The sequence below is a fragment of the Cibotium barometz genome, chromosome 22 (genome assembly GCF_041138505.1).
Source record: "Cibotium barometz isolate CiBa-2024 chromosome 22, ASM4113850v1, whole genome shotgun sequence".
NCBI lineage: Eukaryota > Viridiplantae > Streptophyta > Polypodiopsida > Cyatheales > Cibotiaceae > Cibotium > Cibotium barometz.
Genome location: NC_141067.1, coordinates 51,422,371 through 51,431,778, shown reverse-complemented (window position 1 = coordinate 51,431,778; position 9,408 = coordinate 51,422,371).

Genomic DNA, 9,408 nt, shown 5'->3' with positions numbered 1-9,408 from the left:
AGGATTACAATGAATATCTTTCAATTAATATAGGACGATAATTCCTAGAATATGGTAGGAAGTCCTCTTTTTATGCTTTGAATGAAATTATTTTATGAGTAATTTTTATAAAAATTTTGCCATAGCTCCGCTGCTATGACTGATAAATCTCAATTTTTCTAAGAGGTAAAGCTTATCTTTAAGGAAATAATTAGAATGATCCCTAATTGGATCATTAATCCCTAATGGATTGAATCATCAATATTCATGAAATACATAAACTAAAAGCATAGAAAAAAGCCATTAATTTGGCCTCAAGCATAGATTAATCTTGGATTAAGGAAAAGCTTTATGAAAAGCTTCATTTGGATTGAGAATGGGTCATGAGTATGACCATTTCTTGAGTGAGAGAGAGAAATGACATAAAAACCATTTGAATTAAGCATAAATAGAAATTTATGTAATTCTTAACTATCATTAATCAATTAACTTCAATAGCATTCATCAATTTATGTAACTCTTCACTACCATTCATCAATTTACTTCAATAGCATTCAAAAACCATTCCAATTAAGCTTCTCAAGCTTGAGAGGGGTTGAGAAGAGAGAAGCATTGAGAAATTATAGAAAAGATCAAAATTCACCATTTACCTTACAAATTGCTTGATTCTTTGTTCACGGTAGAGGCCCCCAACCAATCAATTGGTTAAGTATGTTGATGGAGCCACCAATGGGGATTGAAGAAAGAGGGAAGTTCTAATTTCTTCAATTTGGAGAGAATTTTAGAGAATAGTAGAAACTAGCATTATTTCAGCATAACTCTAGTATAGTAAAATTCTTCTCTTTTTTTCAAAGGACTCATGTTCTATTTATAGGAGAGGGAAGCTCTAACCAAAGCTAACTGAATTCTAGAATTTTCCAAATTCAGTTTGGTTGAATTTGGACTAAATTTGGACCTAGTTTGGTTACTTTTTGATTCCGTTTGGTTCCATTTTGATTTGGTTTGGTTCAAGAGAGAGGAGAGATAAAAATATCACATTATTTTAGAGTTTAAAACTCATTCAAGCATGTGAAATATGCACCTCCTTTAAAGAATTCCCCTTCCTTACATATGTGTCAAATGGAATCATTATACCCAAAATATCTCATATTTTTAATATTGCTCATAGTTTTTTACTAATAAACCTTGTACATTTTCAACTCTTTATCTTATGTGAGCATTTACTCATTTTTGGATATCCAAAATATCTCATATTTTTAATATTGCTCATAGTTTTTTACTAATAAACCTTGTACATATTCAACTCTTCATCTTATGTGAGCATTTACTCATTTTTGGATACTCAATTTATCTCATTTTTTTGATATTACTCATAGTTTTCTACTAATAAACCTTGTACATATTCAACTCTTCATCTTATGTGAGCATTTACTCATTTTTGGGTATCTTCTTTGACAAATTGGATTTATCTCCTCCCTACACATGGATTGATGCTATTGGCCCATAGGAACCTTAATTGGACCATAATCCAAAAATTTCTAAAAATCTAGACCCTTAGGCGTAAGGTCCTTTATACCCATTTCCAATAAATTCCAATTGCCCATTGGAAAGTTCTTTTTGAATTTTTGTTTCAGGGGAATTCATTTTAATAATATGAGAAATTTTTCTATCTAAAAATATTTAAAATCTAAATATTCTCTCTCTAGAATATTTTCTCTCTCTATGTCAAAATAGGCAGAGACAAGATCTTTTATATTTCTAAAGAGGGGATTGATTACAGGGGAAGATGCTAGACATTTTGAGAGGCTGGGGAGGAATCTTACATTTATAGTAGTGCACCTCCCAAGACCATGTACCTCCCATCGAGCAAAAAAGACCAAGATCAACAAGTCACGCAACATAAAGAAGATTCCTTTGAAGATCTGAAACATGCAAAACTCCTCGCAATATTTTGGTAGAGGAAAGGGTGCATGTAAGATTCCTCCCTCCAGATTTTGAGCTATAAAGGTGTAAGAACCTCCCCATCTATTCTTGTAATTACTCCCCTCTCTGAAATAAAAGAAAGATCTTGTTTTACCCTATTTTGGCATGGAGAGAGAAAATATCTAGAGAGAGGTAATCCAAAATTGAGATATTTTGGATACAAAAATCCTCCTAGTGTCTAAAATAGTTTCCCCTGAAACAAAAATTCAAAAAGAACTTTCCAATGTGCATTTGGAATTAATTGAAAATATGTATAAAGGACTTAAGCCTAAGGGTCAAGATTTTCAAAAATTTCTGGATTATGGTCCAATTAAGGTTCCTATGGACCAATAGGATTAATCCAAGTGTTGGGATGAGATAAATCCAAAGAATAAAAGAAAATAACCAAAAATGAGTAAATGCTCACATAAGATGAAGAGTTGACTGAGTATAAAGTTTATTAGTTAAAAACTATGAGATATTACTAAAAAGATGAGATATTTTGGAATAATGATACATTTTTAACACCTTGGTAAGGAGGGGGGAGACTTTGAGGTAGGCACCTATTTCACACATGTGGATGAGTTTTTAATTCAAAAAAAATATGATATTTTTATCTCTCCTCTCTTCTGGATCAAACCAAATCAAAAAGGGAGCCAAACTGATCCAAATCTTGTCCAAATTCAGCCAAAGTGAAGCTCAAAAATTCTAGAACTTAGTTGGACTCAGTTAGTGGCCTCCCTCACCTATAAATAGACCCTCATTTTTTTGTATTCTCATCTTTGAGCTATACCATGCAAGTATTACATTAAAATACTCATATTTTCTATTATCCCTTAAAAATCCTCTACTTTTGGAGAGAGTGGAGCTTCTCTCTCTCTCTCTCTCTCTCTCTCTCTCTCTCTCTCTCTCTTCAACCATCCTTGGAGCTTTCCTTTCAACACACTAACCAATTAATTGGTTGGGGGCTTCTTCTAAGATAGAGAAGCAAGTAAAATCAAGAGGTAAGAAGTAATTTCAAGGTTTTTCTCTACTATTCTCAATGTTTTCACTTCTCAACCCTCTCAAGCTTGAGAAGTTTCTAATTAAGTGTCTATAACGCAAATCAAGCTTTTCTTAAGAGTTGTAATAATGAATAATTAAGAAAAGTTTATCTTTATGCTTAATTTAGGATGTTTTTTTATGTATATCTCTCTCTCCCGAAAAGAATGGTCATTCTTATGACCAATTCTCTTATGCTTAATTTAGGATGTTTTTTTTGTGTATATTTCTCTCTCCCGAAAAGAATGGTCATTCTTATGACCAATTCTCTATTCAAATGATGCTTGTCATTGATAAATTCTCAATTCACAAATCAAACTCTAGGCTTGGGAAGCCAGAGGTTAAGAAAACGGCTTTTTATATTTTTATGCTAATAAAATTATAGTAATCTTATGATTTAAATCCATAAATTGGATTTAAGTATAAAAGATAGTTATACTATCATAATTTTATTACTAAGTCTTATTCTTTTAGAAAATATTAAAAATTATCAGTAAAAATAGCAACAAAGCTATGGCAAAAATTTTAAGAAATTAATACATAACTCATTCTTATGCATAATGTGAAAAGAGGACTTTCTACCATATTCTAGGATTGAATATCCTAGGCTAAAATAATGTTTTTAATCAAAATGATGGTAAAGTAATTTTGAAGGTATATGCATAATTAAATAAGTAAGAAAAGAGAAAATTTTGACAATTTTATTTACATGATAAAAGAGGAATTCCCATGACATTTGGAATTCAATCATTTAAATGGTAAAAGTGGAATTCTTGGCATAATTGAATTAATGGATATTTTTATTAAAATTCAAAGAGAAATTTTAGATAAATTTATTTTATGCATGAGAAAAATTAAATAATGAAAGAGGAACTCCCATGACATCTAGAATTCAATTATTTAAATGGAAAAAGTAGAATTCTTGGCATATTTGAATAATGGATATTTTTATTAAAGAAAAGAGAAATTTTAGATAAATTTATTTTATGATAAAAGAGAAATTCTCATGACATTTAGAATTAATCAATCAAATGCAAAAAGAGAAATTTCCATGATAATTGAGATCCAAGAAATTAAATAGAAAAAGAAGAGCTTCTAGCATAATTCAAATTATGAGAATTTATCAAAAGTAAAATTTTGAGTATTATTGGGAAATATGGGTAGAATTGATTTTGTAAATCCCATGAATCTTTTATCAAAAAGAAGAATATTGAATCTATTTCACTTGAGAAATTTGAGAAAGAATATGAAAATATCCGTTGAGAAAAGGAACCTAGGCCAAGCAATTGACAGAAATATTAGAAAAGTCCCATCAGTATCAAAATAGAAAATGTTACTAAATGTGAAATGGCTGTGCATGTGAATGAAGAGATGAGAATGAGATGTGAGGATATGTGAAATGGATGTGGATGTGAATGAAGAGATGAGAATGAGATGTGAGGATATGTGAAATGGATGTGGATGTGGATGTGGATATGTGAAATGGATGTGGATGTGAATGAAGAGATGAGAGGATATGTGAAAGGATGTGATACAAATGAATGTGGATGTGAATGAAGAGATGAGAATGAGATGTGAGGATATGTGAAAGGATGTGATATGAATGAATGTGGATGTGAATGATGAAAGATCCCTGTCCCCTCTACGCAACGAATTCAGGGTTGCTAGCAACAGAAGTAGCACTTCCTGCACGGGGCAGGGTCCCTCACTCGGGGCCTCGCCCACAGATATCCGGACAAGAGACTAATGCCTCGGTTCTTCCAAAACCGAACCCGAAAAAACTTCCCTTGCCGGGAAAGCACGGGCGATTCCTCCAGGATGTGTTTTTCTCTAACGTAGTCAAGAGCCTTAACTAACTGAATTGATCTGACCGAACCCGTAAGTATCATAGTCAGATCAAGGAAAAGACTTGCACTTGGATCATAGAGACCAATTCTTTTTTCTTCATTGAGAGACACAACCGTTGATTCTTTTCTATAGAACAAATTTTTATCTGGGATTTACTTCATCTATCGTACCATAACAGAAATGAGTCTCATTTTAGGGATCCATCAGTCCAGCAGCCTAACCCCATCCAGCCCCGTGGGTTAGCCAACCGCCCAACCACTGTAGTGATGGGATCCATTTAAGAATTTGATTAGGTTTTGTTCTGAGTACCAGGGAAAAGAGTTCCCAAGCCCCCTAGCCTGATATCCATGCAAACCTAAAACTAGTCACACCACTTACACACCCAATATGAAATTGCCTTTTTCACAGATTCAGGTGTCTTTAAAACAATCATTTAATGAAACTATAGCATCACTGATCATAATCCTCCAAAATATCCGGTTGAATCCTAATTTCCAATTTTTCCTTCATCGAAGTACCTATGGCATCATTGGCAACCAAAACGCTCACCACCTATCCACTTAGGGGCCTTTTCGATAGTTCCTAGCTCATAGTATAATAAACCTTGTACATAGTCAACTCTTCATCTTATGTGAGCATTTACTCATTTTTGGGTATCTTCTTTTACAAATTGGATTTATCTCCTCCCTACACATGGATTGATGCTATTGGCCCATAGGAACCTTAATTGGACCATAATCCAAAAATTTCTAAAAATCTAGACCCTTAGGCTAAGGTCCTTTATACCCATTTCCAATAAATTCCAATTGCACATTGGAAAGTTCTTTTTGAATTTCTGTTTTAGGGGAACTCATTTTAATAATATGAGAAATTTTTCTATCTAAAAATATTCAAAATCTGAATATTCTCTCTCTAGAATATTTTCTCTCTCTATGTCAAAATAGGCAGAGACAAGATCTTTTATATTTTTGAAGAGGGGATTGATTACAGGGGAAGATGCTGGACATCTGGAGAGGATAGGGAGGAATCTTACATTCTCTCCCACTTGAAAAACGCGAGATGCCCTCATCTCGCAAACTGGGGGTAATTTCGCAAGATGCAAGAATATGAGACTGAGAGAAAATTTTTAATTAAGATTAACCACCAAGAAAAGCCTCAAAGAGAGTAAGGGTCAAGACAAGAACAAGATTTAAACTTTATTCATTCTTGGAACATATACAGTAAAGATAGAATAACTCTTTACACTTCCATAAGCCCATCCATCATATGATCACAAAAGCAGCACTCACAAGCTGCGCACGTATAAGGTAACTCATCTATGGGAATAATTTTGTTGGTTATTGCCGCACCTATCTCAGTGGTATGAGGTGATCTAACAAAAGGACCTCTGAGAGGCAAGCCAAAAACGGGGTAAAGGCATATCTTCTGATGAGGAATAAAACACGCCAGTAAGAAGACCCGCTCAGAAAACCCAAGATGCCTTGATCTCATGATGCAGTAGTATCGGGGACCCAAACCCAAAGCTTCAATAACCATGGCCAAGTGGACATTGTTACGAAAGTGCTGCTGACCCTAGGGTGTTACCCTAGTTATGTCTTGATAGGTCCGCCATTAGGTCTGAGCTACTACAGAAGTTCCCAAGTGAGGAAAAAGTGAGTGCTCATACTGTTCTATAAAATCCTTCTTCACAGACTGGCTTGCGTCTTGAAGGTGAGAAATCATCATGGATAAAACTAATTCCTGTTGCCAAGCCATGAAGGAGATTAAGAAAAAGGGAGATCGATGGAAGTAAGATTACTGTGAGCGACAAGTAAAAGTTACGACTTATATAAAGGAAGGAGCTAGTGTAACTTAGAAGCCAACGGTATCTTGCCACACTGAAGTTTTACCGTCTTTCCATGATTTGGGTTTGGCACATTTTTCTATAGAAGGCATTAAGAACTTTGAGATGAAGAGATAAAAGAAGTTCGTAGGCTAAGTCACCTACTTTCTTTGGTCCATAATATCTGGGGGATAACTACTTATACTCCCCTAGAGATAAAGAAATTCTTTTGGTCCGTATTCAAATGAAGACTATAACTGCTTCTTTGAATTCTCTGATTGTCCTCTTCTTATCTGTATATTGTCTCTGTCGATCCTGGGCAACGTTTATATCTTTATGAATTGCCTGCATCTGTTGCTCTACGTCGCCAAGCATTTGACTGGTCATCTCGACCCTAATCAATGGGTCGGACCTAGTGGAGTTAAGCAATCTTGTCCGAGACGGACCCTGATTAGATTGGTATGAAGGAATTGGTCTCTGAATTTGGGTTCTAGACTTCCCTGTGCCCTTTTCATGGTAGGAGTCGGGCAGTCTTTTTAACTGATGACCAAAACCTTGGCATCCAAAATACCGGTTCTCACTTCTGAACTCATCGTTCTGAATCCTTAAAACAAGTGGGCTCCTCCTGAGAAGGTATTCTGGGTAAAGTGTCTTCCTTTTTTAAACAGAATCTTTCTTTTATTTTAGAGAGGGAATAATTTATAAGATCAGAAAAGGGAAATTCTTACTCCTGCATACCTCGAAGGCTGGGGGAGAAATCTTACATTCTACCCCACTTAAAAAGTACGAGATGTTCTTATCTCGCAAGTAGAGGACAACTCTTTTTCTTAAGATCCAATTTATTTTGGGGTTCCTTATATTCTGGTCAACCCAACAGAATACAGGGATAATTATCCCTTAAATAGAACTCATCATTAAATAACAATTCTTTCAATCATATCATTTATATCTTTAACACGATAATGGTCCATTAGACCGAAAAATTTCTTTATGAACATTCTCCCACGGAAATTTCAGACAAGTAAGTTCTCAATTTGTTATTTCTTAACTTGATCTAACGAGTCAAGTATTAACAGTAGCAATTTGACAGTACAATCCACTAATCTCATAGTGATTTGCTGAAATCATTATCATCATTTATCATTACAGGGACTCGTCCCAATCATCCACATTGTGGTTTTGCTCAGCTTATTACATTTCAATCAATTTTCAGGGATCATCATTTTTCAATCAGAATCCAAATCAATTCATCAGTTCCCAAACAGAATTAAAAATCATATCAACCACATTCGAAATCATTATCTGGATAGCATTAATGCTTATAATTTCAAGTCTTAGATTTACTCGTATATACTGCCGGTAAAGAGCTGCAGTTATACCCTCGGTATATACGGTTAGTCATGATACTTGGAATTATAAGGTAAATACCATCATGTCTAAGGCTCAAGCAAGTCAGGGTTCCATAATTGCGGTACTTCCATTTGAAGACCCAATTACTAATTTACGAAATTAGTTTGAATATCAATTTGTATGAATTATATCACACAATTACAACTTTTTTTGTGCTACTTGATAAATCTTTGATATATTTGGCTTCTCAGTTGATCTTTATTAGCCAATTCGCTCTGATACCAACTGTGAGATCCTTGTTCCCACCACGCAACAGTTTCAGGGTGCTAGTAGCGGAAGTAGCACTTCTTGCGCAGGGCAGGGTCCCACATTTGGGGCCTCGTCCACGGATATCCGGACAAGAGACTAATCTGTCGGTTTTTCCAAAACCGAAATCGGAAAAACTTTCCTTATCTGAAAAGCACGGGCGATTCCACCAGGATAACTTTTTACTCTAACGTAGTCAAGACCATTACTGACCACGTTGATCCGACTGCACCTATAAAGATACTCGGTCGGATCCAGGATGAAACTTGCACTTGAATTATTGTGATCAACGCTTTTTTCCCCATCAAGAGGCATAGCCATTGATTCCTATCCATAGAACAATTACTATCCGAGATTTACTTTATCTATCGTAATAACAGAAATTGAGTCTCGATTTACGGATCCATCAGTCTAGCCTAACCCCATCCAGTCCCATGGGTTAGCCAACCACCCAACCACTGTAGTGATGGGATCCAATTAGGAATTTGGTTAGGTTTTGTCCCGGGTACCAAGGAAAAGAGTTCCAAGGCCCCCTAGCCGGAAGTTCATGCAAACATAAAACTAGCCACACCACTTACACACCCAATATGAAATTGCCTTTTTCTTAGCAGCATCAAACAATCCTTTAATGAAACCAATATGTCACTGATGACAATCCTCATAGTCTCTGGTTGAATCCTTATTCCCAATCATTCATTCATCGGTATAATTATGGCATCATTGGTAACCAGAACGCTCACCACGTGTTCACTCAGGGCCTTTTCCATAGTTCCTAGCTCATAGTACCCGGCAATATATTCATATAAAAGAATGGAATCTCCGTGGAAGATCAGCAAGATCAACCCACAGATCCACCTAAAAGAGCCATGGACTCATCCATTGAGAACCAGCAAGGTCAATCAACCAAATCCATGCCCAGTTTCAGAAAACAATTCTTATTCTTTATTCCAATATCTTCCACGACGCACGTGTGGGTATCTTCGGCGACCCAGAGCCCGAGCACCGTATAGTCAGCACTCTCTAGGATCCTTCGCAGGTGACCTAGCGCTTCACTCATAGGCCGCTTCCTTGGTCCCTCATCCACCGTACGGAAGCTCACC